The 11,563-nt window shown below is 40.6% G+C and overlaps 1 protein-coding gene across 4 annotated transcripts in view; it reads left to right on the top strand.

Moving 5' to 3' along the window:
• Positions 1-11,563, top strand: part of RNF182 (ring finger protein 182) — a 100,801-nt gene that overhangs the window by 86,677 nt on the left and 2,561 nt on the right. For 2 of the 4 annotated variants that reach the window (XM_068236928.1, XM_068236927.1), the window contains exon 2: positions 3,622-8,312. The gene's annotated coding sequence lies outside the window, so the exon portion shown is untranslated. Of the gene's footprint in view, positions 1-3,621; positions 9,749-11,563 lie in introns of those variants that run through there. The other 2 variants (XM_068236926.1, XM_068236924.1) reach the window with 1 other exon arrangement.

Here is an 11,563-nt window from a genome sequence, read left to right as displayed (position 1 = left end):
TCAGATAACATATAGGGGGTGGGTGATGCTAAGTGAATTGCTTCAATCTAGTTCCGTTTTTTTTTATAAGATTTTTTTATAAGTTAACATTGTTAAGAAAAAGCAAGTGAGATTGCAGTGGCAGCGTTTGTGCTTATTGTGTCACACTACTCTCAAAATGTGTGATGAAAATATTGGTAAGATAACTCAGGGAAAATAATGTCTATTCCTGATATAGGAAGTGTGATATTATTTGCTCTAATTGAATAGAGCTGAGTGATACTTGGCCTTAGACATCATTATAAGTTCATCCTACAAACACAGCAATGATTGTACACCCATTTACAGAATGAGAACAATCTTCAAAGTCAACAACATCCAAAACAAATATTTGAACCTTGCTTTTGCAAATCAAACCACATTTCAGTATATTTTGTCTCACAGACCACATGGTGGAAAGATAGGAAATACACAATCATCAGAATTCCATCCACATGCTATGGCCATTCCTAGGCCAGATGTTGATGTCACACTTTCCTGGTTTATTATCTATGTTACGGCCAGAACCCGAAGTTTGGCCACTTCGTGCTCTGGCTGGCCACTTCGGGTTCTGGCCGGCCAATGTGCGAAGTGCCCGCTGCGCTGCGGCCAATGTTAGAAATGAAATGATTCCTGTTAAGATTAATGTATTTTCTGGCCGTCTCGCTGCGGCCAAATGTATGAAAAGTTAGTTTAATTTAATGAAATGAAGCCGGCGGCAATATAAAAGATAACTCTCTCTCCCTCCCCTGCCTCTCTCTCCTACTGGCAGCCGGCGGGGACACACGTGTCCCCGAGAGTCGTTCGTCGCGGCAGGGAATCCTGCCGTTCCTGCAGAGCGGGTGCTGGCAAAAGCAATGTCTGCAGCCTCCCCGCTCTGCTTCCCTGGCGTGACGAACGACTCTCGGGGACACGAGTGTCCCTGCCGGCTGCCAGAAGGAGAGAGAGAGAGGCAGGGGGAGGAGAGAGAGCTGAAGCCAGCGGCTTCATCTGCTACATTGCCGCCGGCTTCATTTCATTAGATTAATTAACTTTTCATACATTTGGCCGCAGCGAGACGGCCGGAAAATACATATATCTTAACTGGAATCATTTTATTTCTAACACTGGCCGCAGCGTAGCGGCCACTTCACACATTGGCCGGCCAGAACCCGAAGTGGCCAAACTTCGGGTTCTGGCCGTAACATCTATAACAAACAGGCTGCAAGAAAGTGACATGCTCACTATGACTATGTGAGATAAAGGATGCTTAGTTTCTTCAGGGAGGTTTCAGGACTGAAGTCTATGAGCGATATGAGGAGCCAGCATGCAATACACCCCAACCGCGCCCACTCACACCTGGGGCCATATGCAATTCACTTCTTCACCTGACTTTTCTCCTTGGAGATCATTTTTCATCTTCAAATTAAAATAACTTTCCAGCACTTTTCAACTACAAAAGTACCAAAAAGTAAATGAAAAAGTACTATCAAATTTATTTTGAGCATTTTCTTGCTTTCTGGTGACTTAAAATGCATTTTATTGACAAATTTAAAAATATCACCTAGGAGAAAACTCAGGTGAAAAAAATGAATTGCATGTGGGCCCTGACATCTTAGCAAAGCTAGTTTTCATAAGGCTTACAGCTGAATAAGTTACAGCAAACCTGAAGGAAAAAGAAACGTATGAGATAATGAATTGTATGTGTAGTACAATTACTAAGAAGCTAAGAAATAGAGCATAAGTAGCAAAGAAAAAGAGTCTCATATTGTTTTCAAGTACAGGAAGAGTTAAGAAACTTCAGTTGTTTTCTATGCAAAAGAGCTTCTCTGAGCTATTCGACCCAACTTGGGTCAAATACAGTCCAGTTTTCTGAAGCACTTATACATCAGAGAAACAGCTTGAGGTTTTACAAAGAGTCATTAGCTCTGCTCTGTTTAATAGTTTAATATACAGAGTGTGTTCTGCAAACTGCAAATATCGCAGAATGTTGCAATGTTATAAAAAAAAAAAAACTATATACCTGAAAAGAAAAATATGAGGCTCTTTTCTTTGCTACTAATATTCTATTCCTTATCCGTACTACACATACAATTCATTATATCATACGTTTGTTACTTTAAATGGTTATTTCCAATATGAGGACCCTTGTATACTAATGTGGTTACACAGCACAAAGTACAAATGGTATTGTTCACAGAAGAGTAACCAATACCAACCAATTATATTTATTTTACATGGAAATAAAGTGGTTGGTTGGTATAGCTTATGGAACATTGCAGGATGGGGTTGATTCCCTAAAGTTCAGTACAGCTCCAGTGTGCAGGCAGTGCACTGTGATTTTACTGCTACTTACATCCGTTATGTAACCTGTGATGTGCAAATAAGGCAACTTGCATTACCTCGATATACCTAGGTATGCTAGCAACCGGTGGCTTACCTAGGTAAAGTGAGTCATGCTATTTGTGCATTGCGCATGTGGCGTCAGTATCAGTAAAATTACAGTGCGCTACCTGCGCATAGCAACTTTACCGAACTTAAGTAAATCAAACCCATTGAGCCTGATTCATTAAGCTGCACTGTTAAGCAGCGCACCTTAATGTGAAGGAGTGGCCGCTAATGCATGCCTTACAAAGCAGCGATCCCTGCTATGTAAGGAGTGTGCCTTCCTTAGACAGGAGTGTGCCTTCCTTTACATTGTTACTATGTATAGGAAGGCACACTCCTATCTAAGGAAGGCACACTCCTTACATAGCAGCGGGTGCATGCTATGTACGGCTTGCATTAGCCACTCCTTCACATTAAGGTGCACTGCTTTAGCAGTGCAGATTAATGAATCAAGCCAATTGTTCCTTATAGATAAGTTTGTATAATTTTCTTCTACGGCCATATCAGTGCTTTTAACATGTTTTTTATTTCACTGGTACCATTTTATATTATGCTAAGGCTAAACATTCACATCTTGGCTCTTTGCTTTAGTTTTGAACATAAATGACACAATTTCTTTATGAATGCTAAGTTGCACTGACTTTGACGAAGGGCAGTGAAGCTTGTGGTATCTTCATGACAATCCTAGCACTTGCTTCTATGTCTTTAGCATTATATTGAAGAGTCCAAACAGTCTGTAGCAATGATTAGGACCATATGGTTAAACCGTTGTACATAATACGTTTCCTTTTCATTATACTCAAGTAGCAACACAGGGGAGACAAAGTCATTTCATGTCTATATTGTATATTTACAATGCAACTGAAAGGCACAGGTTAGGGAATCCTCTGAAATACTGGAGCTAATTAACTAAAGCTGGGGAGGATTGGAGAACCAAAGCAATCAAGCATTCCTGCGATGGGAGTTTATTTTTATATTGTTTGATGGCAAATATTTCCAGCCGTCTCCTGGGTTATAGTAAACCACTCTGAAGATGAATGATGGGTTTGGTGCTACTATAGTTATGTGCATGATGCACTTATAGTAGGAATTTTAATTTTAACCCTTTAGCAACCAATTTATTTAGAGTCTTGCAAATGCTCCAGGCCAACTTATTTTAGCATTTTTTATTTATTCTTTGTTACATTTCTTTGCTTCTAATTACTACTGCTGTAATTTGTATTTACTTGTCACTAGGGGGCAGTGTGAGACAATAACAGAGGACTTCTGCTTTCAAGTTTCTATACTTTCTAATAGTAGAGAGTGATTAAAGCATTCCAAGAATTTACAGCACAACAAGTTCTGCCGACTAAAATCAAAAGCAGTGCACTTCTCTCAAATGAGATAACTCTGTAGAAGCTGCTAATGGGTTCATAAACCAGGGAAATTCTATATTTTGCACGTGACTGCAGCCCCATAACTTCTAATTATCTAGCCTTCCAGGGTCCCACTATGTTCTGATGTGACCCATGCAAGGGCTATAAAACTATGCTGCCTAGATAACTGTTAAAAATAATACCAAGTTTGCTGGATCCACATCTATGCTGCTCTTCATTGTTCTTCAGCTTTAGTAAATTGGCGGCTTTACCTTTACATCCATGGATCCATGGATTTCAATAAAATGTAAATGTGAAATAATGTCAAAGGTTATCCAAGGCTAAAAGATAAAGTTTAGTTATCCTTCATTCTGGTTGGGCTGAAATGTGGAAATGGTGATCCTTACAGAGGAGCTAACCATGGGTCTTGCAAGCTTCTCACCCAATTGGGGCCTCTCCTGGGAGCCTGGTACATCTTTTATAGAGCAGGAGGAGTCCTCCATTCTTCACTGTCTATGGATGGGCATAAAGAATTATGGGAAACCTCACAAGACCTGCCCCTGGCCATACGCAAGTAACAAGACAATGTAGAGTGGAGGTTCCTGATGCTGTGTAGGAGGTTCCCATGGCTCCTAAAAGTCTGCTGTCAATTAGTGGAAATGAGCGGTCACTTTTAGGCTAGGTTCACAGTGGTCAGTTGCATAACACATGCATTATAATGAGTGTGAACTGCAATGGAGACTGGACATAAACGTTAATACAAAGTCTGCATGCAGTGAGTTAGAATAACATAATCCGTTACAGAACAGTACTGTGAACAGGCCCATAGAATTATTCTGCAATGCAACTGAGCACTGTGAACTGTAAAAACAAAATACCTCTGATGAGAAAAAATACACGGTTAAATAGGACCATGGTGAGCTAGATTTCCTGCTGCTGACCCTGTTCCTGCTGATCATTGTCTTGAGGGTTCCACCTGCCCCCGATGCATAATTAGTAACAATGTCTGAAGCAAGGCAAGGGTTACATGTGACCTCAGATCGATCTCACCCAGTCCAATGAAGCTGGTAATGGATTGCAGACTCGTAGAGGATAAGCTGGAATCCGTTCGAAGTGAGATGGTTCTATTGTTTAAATGGCTAGTCATAGTACGGCATCAGAGTCACATCACAGTCTGAGTGCGGTGTAGCAGGTCCAAGCAGTGGTGGCCACGGTCAGCTGGAATGGGCAGCTTGCATGGCACAGGTGGTGAAGCCCTTTTACAGACCTGCTAAGTTGTTGGTATAATTGGGGTGACGATTGAGACGGAGTGGCATCCCATGCAGGCAGCTCCCGGCTCCCAGACAGTTTGACCGGCTTCCTCAAGGGGGTGTTTGTGTTTGGTAGAGTGTAGAAGGATTGTCATTGCTGTTGGATAGTTCTTGCTGTGTTTGTGTCCCTTCAGCAGTGATATCCTCCTTCCCTTCTTTTTCCTGGGATTTTCATCATTTTTAATGAGAAAAGAAGAGTTCTCTTTATTGTTGTTCCTGTCCTTGATGGAGAGATTTAGCTCACTTCCTGTTAGGACAAGAAGTGGTGAAAATTCCCAGATGAGAGCGCAGCCAGCAGTCAAAACCCTAAAGAGGCTTAATTTCTATATTATCCAAAACTGCAATGAACATTTTGGATGTAAATAAGGTTTAATAGTAAAACTGTGTATTTGAAATACTTGAGCTGGTATGGCAAAAACATCTTTGTTACAGTGTTAACAAAGATTTACAAAAACAGTAAACTATAGGAAGCAGAGATGAGTGGTAGAAATCAGACAGAAAGAATGTACTGAAGTCAACAGGGAGGTAGAATCTGGATTTTTAGAAAGATTGCACTGAGTTTTAAGGCGGAAGGGAGGAAATAGAAGAGGCAAATGCTTAACTGCTATCTTTCAAAATAAGATTTGTTATTCTAGGGCACTAGCATTGACAGTATCTGATCTTTCAGGTGAAGATCATAAAAATTGTGGAATTATTTTTCAACACATCAATGTGCATCCTACCTAAACAATCTATTCTTATTATTTTTATTCTATTCACCTTTGTACTACACAGTTGTTGGGTAGATTGCAGAAGATTGCAACCTACCTCAAGGACCTAATTCAATAGAGTTTTCACACAGGGGATGTTTTTGCACCTTATCAATAAAATACGTATTCAACAAACAACAAGTAAACAATTAGTTAAAATATGTAGAAAGACAAAAAGAAAGAACAACCGAGAACCCCCAATAGTGTATTATTGTTGATATAAGGTAATCTTCAATTTGTACAGCAGATATGGATATACTCACAAGTCTGGGTTGCCGACCTCAGGCAACCACTCCAATCGCATATGGGGATATTAGGCCTGTCCCCACTCAGGCTAAGAAGTAGTTAAAATAAATAGATTCAAATGTACTTAAAGCTTTTTTAAGGCTTGTGGTATTGTTAGCATATTGTAAGGAATACATCATCATTTTCAATGCACATTTTTTTGCTTTGTATATAAGCCATCTTTGCATTACTATTTCTTTTATTATCTGGCTTGCTGGGTATGCAAAACTGCCTTCCCATACAAATGTCAGATGTTGCTTAGAAGAGCAGTCTGGGAGCCATGCAAACCATTTCCCCATCCCACCACCACCACCACCATTAGGTATGGTTTCTTATTGCAAGGAGAGCAGGGTGAAGAGAGGTACACATGGCTTTTATAAAGACATTGGGGAGGATGTGAGAAAGGTTAAATGCTTTATTATACAGTGAGCAGGGAAGAACTGCTGAGCTGCTGGATGGACCTTCTCAGGTACTTTCAATTGTAAAAGTACTTTTATGCATTCCTGATTCATGCAAAGTTTGCCATGGGAGGCTAAACATGAGCAGTGAGTTTCATTTTACTTCTCTTACCTTCTTCTTAGTACTTTTTCACGCGTTGCAGTTGCTACAGGGTGCTGAAAATGAGTCTTATAGGTGAGATGAGAAAATATCTCCTGAGAGATAACTCAGGAAAAACATTTACTGAATCAGGACTAAAGCGTATGACCTTCCATGCTAAATTGCATCTACACTACAAAGTCAAAATGCAATGTTTAATGTCCAGTAGCAGGTAATCAAAATTGTAATAAAAAAATCGGAATATATAATGAGAGTCTGTGTCGAAAAAAATAGATTAAGGGGGCAGCAGAACATGGGAAAGGGAGACTGCAAATCGGGAACAACATATGGAACATTAACATATACAGTACTTGAGGCGAAAAAACTATAAAGCCAGCCTTGACCTTGTTACTTCTAGCAGGAAAAAATGACCCTCATCATCCATATAGAATGGAAGACATTTAGAGACATTAACATGTGAAAAGAGAACAATGGGCCATATGCAATTCACTTTATCACCTGATTTTTTTCCTGGGAGATAATTTTTCATCTTCGATTTAAAATAACTTTTCATTACTTTTCAACTAAAAAAAGTACCAAAAAGTGGGTGAAAAAGAACTATCAAAATTATTTTCAGTATTTTCTTGCTTTCTGGGGGCTTAAAATGCATATTATTTAAAAGGGTAAAAATATTACCTAGGAGAAAACTCAGGAGAAAAAGTGAATTGCATATGGCCCAAAGTGTCATAACGCTCTCAGCTGATAACAGGTGCTCCAATTTGTGTTACTAGCAAATACATTCATATTACTGAAAACAGTCATTTCTCAAGCAAGAATATAAGGCGGAATGTATTTTATGTCAGAAGTTGTTCATCTAAATATCTTCCAATATAAACTAAATGCATGAATACATTCTACAAACTTATATTCTAAGGGCCAGTGCACACCAAAAACCTCTAGCAGATCTGCTAACGCTAGAGGTTTCTGAAGCAGATTTTCAGAGCGATTCCTAGGCATGTTTAGAGAGATTTTCTTAACATGCCTAGCATTTTTTGGAGCGTTTTTGTGTAGCAGATTACAAATATTGTTACAGTAAAGCTGTCACTGAACAGCTTCTGTAACAAAAATGCCTGGAAAACTGCTCTAATCTTGCGTTTTTCAGAGCTGTTTTCCACTTTCCTATATTTCAACATTGAGGCAGAAACGCCTAAGAAATCTAAAAAATGCTGCAGCTCCCGAGTTTGCATTTGTGGAAAAAACGATCTGCCCTGGTCTGCGCCAGCCCATTGAAATACATTAGCCAAGCGGTTTTCTATCCCCAAGTTTTTAAAAACGCTCATGAACCGCTCTGGTGTGCACCAGCCCTAACAGGGTGCAATTAAATCCGTTTTGACAACATGAACACATCTGAGGGACCCACATATAAAGCTGTACTACACCGGCTATAGCAATCTGCTGTTATCATTTTCTACTGCCTTTTCTAGTCACTGTATAAAGCAGTAATAGAGGAAGGCACACAGTATTGCTGCTCTCCAAATGAGATTTCATTGTTCTGTTTAACAGCAGGTACAGCTATTTACAAAGCAGTGACAAATAATCTTGTTGCCTGAACTGCTTTGAGTCTTTGTCAGAGGAAGTCAGTGAAAGAATACATTGCCTGCTGTCACCTGTTGCCTAGTGGTTATAAACAGGTATGTTTCTAGAGGGTTGGTGTCTTTGTAATCTACCTAAATCAGCTCCAAACGCACCGATCACCATAACATTTATGATTCATTTCTGATTTTCCAATCTTAGGGCCCTTTAACACTTAGGCCTCGATTCACAAAGCTGTGATAAATGCTATTACGGCCGTGATAAACTTAGCACGTGGGTTAGCGCGTGTACTAGTAAAGGTTTGCGCGCTTTAACTTTCTCGGTCACGTGCTAACATATGGGTTAGCCCGTGAACAGGGAAAGTTAATGCGCGCAAATCTTTACTATTACGTGCGTAAACCTGTACGCGCGCTAACCCGCGTGCTACGTTTTTCGAGGCTCTAATGCATTAGTATGTGTTGGTATGAATTGGTATGCGTTGCCTTTGCAATTGGCCAAAATTCAAAGTCCACCAGAGGAAAAAATAGCATCACAGTTACCATGTTAATTATGGTGCTGTTGCATTTGTCCTGAATCGCCGTAGCAAACGCACTTGGTGTAAATAGTCAAAATCGTGACTATAGCACTGCAGCGCGTTTGTGATGCTGATAATGCTTTTTGGCATTGGTAAACCAGCTACCCCTGGCTAATGCCATTCTATACTCTAACATTTTTTGTTTTTCTCCTGTTGGCTCCACATCAGAGCACCTCTCACTAGTCATCCACCCTCCCCAATTCATGCAGTAGAACAACTATGGAGCCATGTTATTCCCAACATTTTCCCAGAGTGTTCCAGAGAGAGATCTTTCTGGGCAACAATTATTGAAAGTATATACTTTGCTTTAGTCAAGTCTTTTGTACTTTCAGCAGGTGTATTTCTATGGGGATCCAGTTGGATTGTTCAAACATTACATGCATTATGGCCTGCAGGCCTTAAATAATGTGGATAAAAAAACTACCGTACACATGTTGCCTTGCTATGCAATTGCTTCAGTTACAATACACAGTCTTGCTTACACATAAACAACAAAGTACTTCTTTAAACAGAAAAAAATATCCAACATACAGTGATGTGAATTGTATTCTTAATAGGCAATGAATGTTGGGCAGTGTTGTAGAATGCTCACCTTTCCCCAGAGGAGATTTACTGGGGTTACACCAGAAGGTTTGTAAAACTCACACCTAGCACAGTTCCTTATAGATCTATTTCTTGTTGTTTACTTTTGTCTGCACTAGTATGATATTGAATGTGTTTAGTGCTGCAGTGTGAAGCTAATATTGAAGCAGTGATATGCAGTATGTGGCACAGGTCCAGTGCTAATAGACAATTTGTATGTGATGTTTTACAGTCTGTTAAACTCTGATGTCCTATTTGTAGTTTGGTCTATCTGCTTTTTGTCTACTTTGTGATTTGTAAAGAAAAAGTAAAAACATGTACGTGACCAATAACCCATGAATGTGTCAAACATTTGCATAAAATATCTATTTATTGATTCATGGTGTATGTGCTTTGTGTTGTAGCTGTATGTGTCTATCTATAACACCACAAGACGCACAAGTGACAATATTGCTGTTTGTGTTGTAGCAAGTAGAGTAGATGCTGGCATGCTGCATCTGCACAAACATCACAAGCTTTGTGCACTGGCTTTAAAAGCATCACTGCATTAGCAGACCTCTAAAATTGTCACATTGTTATTATTAAGACTACTTTCTAAAGAGCCAGTGTTCCTTTTTAGGGCCCACTAACACCAATGTACCAATGCCCACCCTTGGCACCCACTGGCCATGGTGGCGTACAGTGACCATCCACTACATCTAAATGGGAAGCATACAAATCCATACCATGCACTGATCAAGGGAAGTGCCCTAAACAGCTGTATGTGAGTTGGTTTAAAGGACAACTGAAGTGGGAAGAATATGGAGGCTGCCATATTTATTTTCTTTTAAACAATACCAGTTGCCTGGCAGCCCTGCTGAGTTATTTGACTGTGTAGTGTCTGAATAACACCAGAAACAAGCATGCAGCTAATCTTGTCAGATCTGACAATAATGTCAGAAACACGTGATCTGCATATGCTTGTTCATGGTCTTAGTAAAAGTAAAAAGTATTAAGGTGGCCATACACTGGCCCGATTCGCGGCCGTTTCGACAGCAGATTCGATCCTGGGATCGAATCTGCTGCCAATCGTTCGCGCTAAATGCACCCGCCGATCCGATTTCCTCCCGAAATCGGATCGGTCCGTCGATCACGCCGTGCGGGAAATTACCCTCAATCGCCCGCGGGTAGGGAGCGCGTTGCTAGCGGCGGCTGATCCGATCAGATATACATTACCTGACGCTGGCTCCCGGGCATCTTCTCCGCGTCTTCTCCGCATCTTCTCCGCGCTGCACCCGCTCCATCCCGGCGCTTCCTGTGTCACTGCAGTGACCAGGAAGTTCAAATAGAGGGCGCTCTATTTGAACTTCCTGGTCACGGAGTGACACAGGAAGCGCCGGGATGGAGCGGGTGCAGCGCGAAGAAGATGCGGAGAAGATGCCCGGAAGCCAGCGTCAGGTAATGTATGCGGGGGGGGGGGGGGGGGGGAACAGGCGGCAGCGGCGGCTCCACAGATTGTGATCGGTTTCAGGCTGAAATCGATTCACAATCTGTTTGCAGTAAAGGCAGCCATACGATCCCTCTCTGATCAGATTCGATCAGATAGGGATCTGTCAGCTGGTCGATCTAATGGCAAATCGACCAGTGTATGGCTACCTTTAGATGCTGAGGATAAGCAGGATCCCTCTTGCTTCAGTTCTCAGAGGAAGTCAGTGAAAGAATACATTCCCTGCTGTCACCCGTTTCCTAGTGGTTATAAATAGGTATGTTTCTAGTTCTCTTTTAAAGGGGCACTATGGCGAAAAATTGTAAAATTTAAAATATGTGCAAACAAGTACGTTTTTTCCAGAGTAAAATGAGCCATAAATTACTTTTCTTCTAGGTTGTTGTCCAAAACCTGTCGCTTCTGTCAGATTTCTACTACCTACTGTAAGTGACAGCAACATAGGAGAAAAGTAATTTATGGCTCATTTTACTCTGGAAAAATGTACTTCTTATTTGTCTATGTTTGCACATATTTTAAATTTTACAATGTTTTGCCATAGTGCCCCTTTAATGACTATGTATAATTAAATGTAATAGGTGTGCTATAAAATAGTAGCTTTGCTAGTATTCCTGGTTCATAAAGGCAAAAACAAATATTTGCATGTCACCCATTGTCCTGAAATGGTACAGTACATTATGTTCTATTTCAGACAAAGGAAAGTGATCATA

The sequence above is a fragment of the Hyperolius riggenbachi genome, chromosome 5 (genome assembly GCF_040937935.1).
Source record: "Hyperolius riggenbachi isolate aHypRig1 chromosome 5, aHypRig1.pri, whole genome shotgun sequence".
NCBI lineage: Eukaryota > Metazoa > Chordata > Amphibia > Anura > Hyperoliidae > Hyperolius > Hyperolius riggenbachi.
This window is presented reverse-complemented; position numbering and strand designations above follow the sequence as displayed.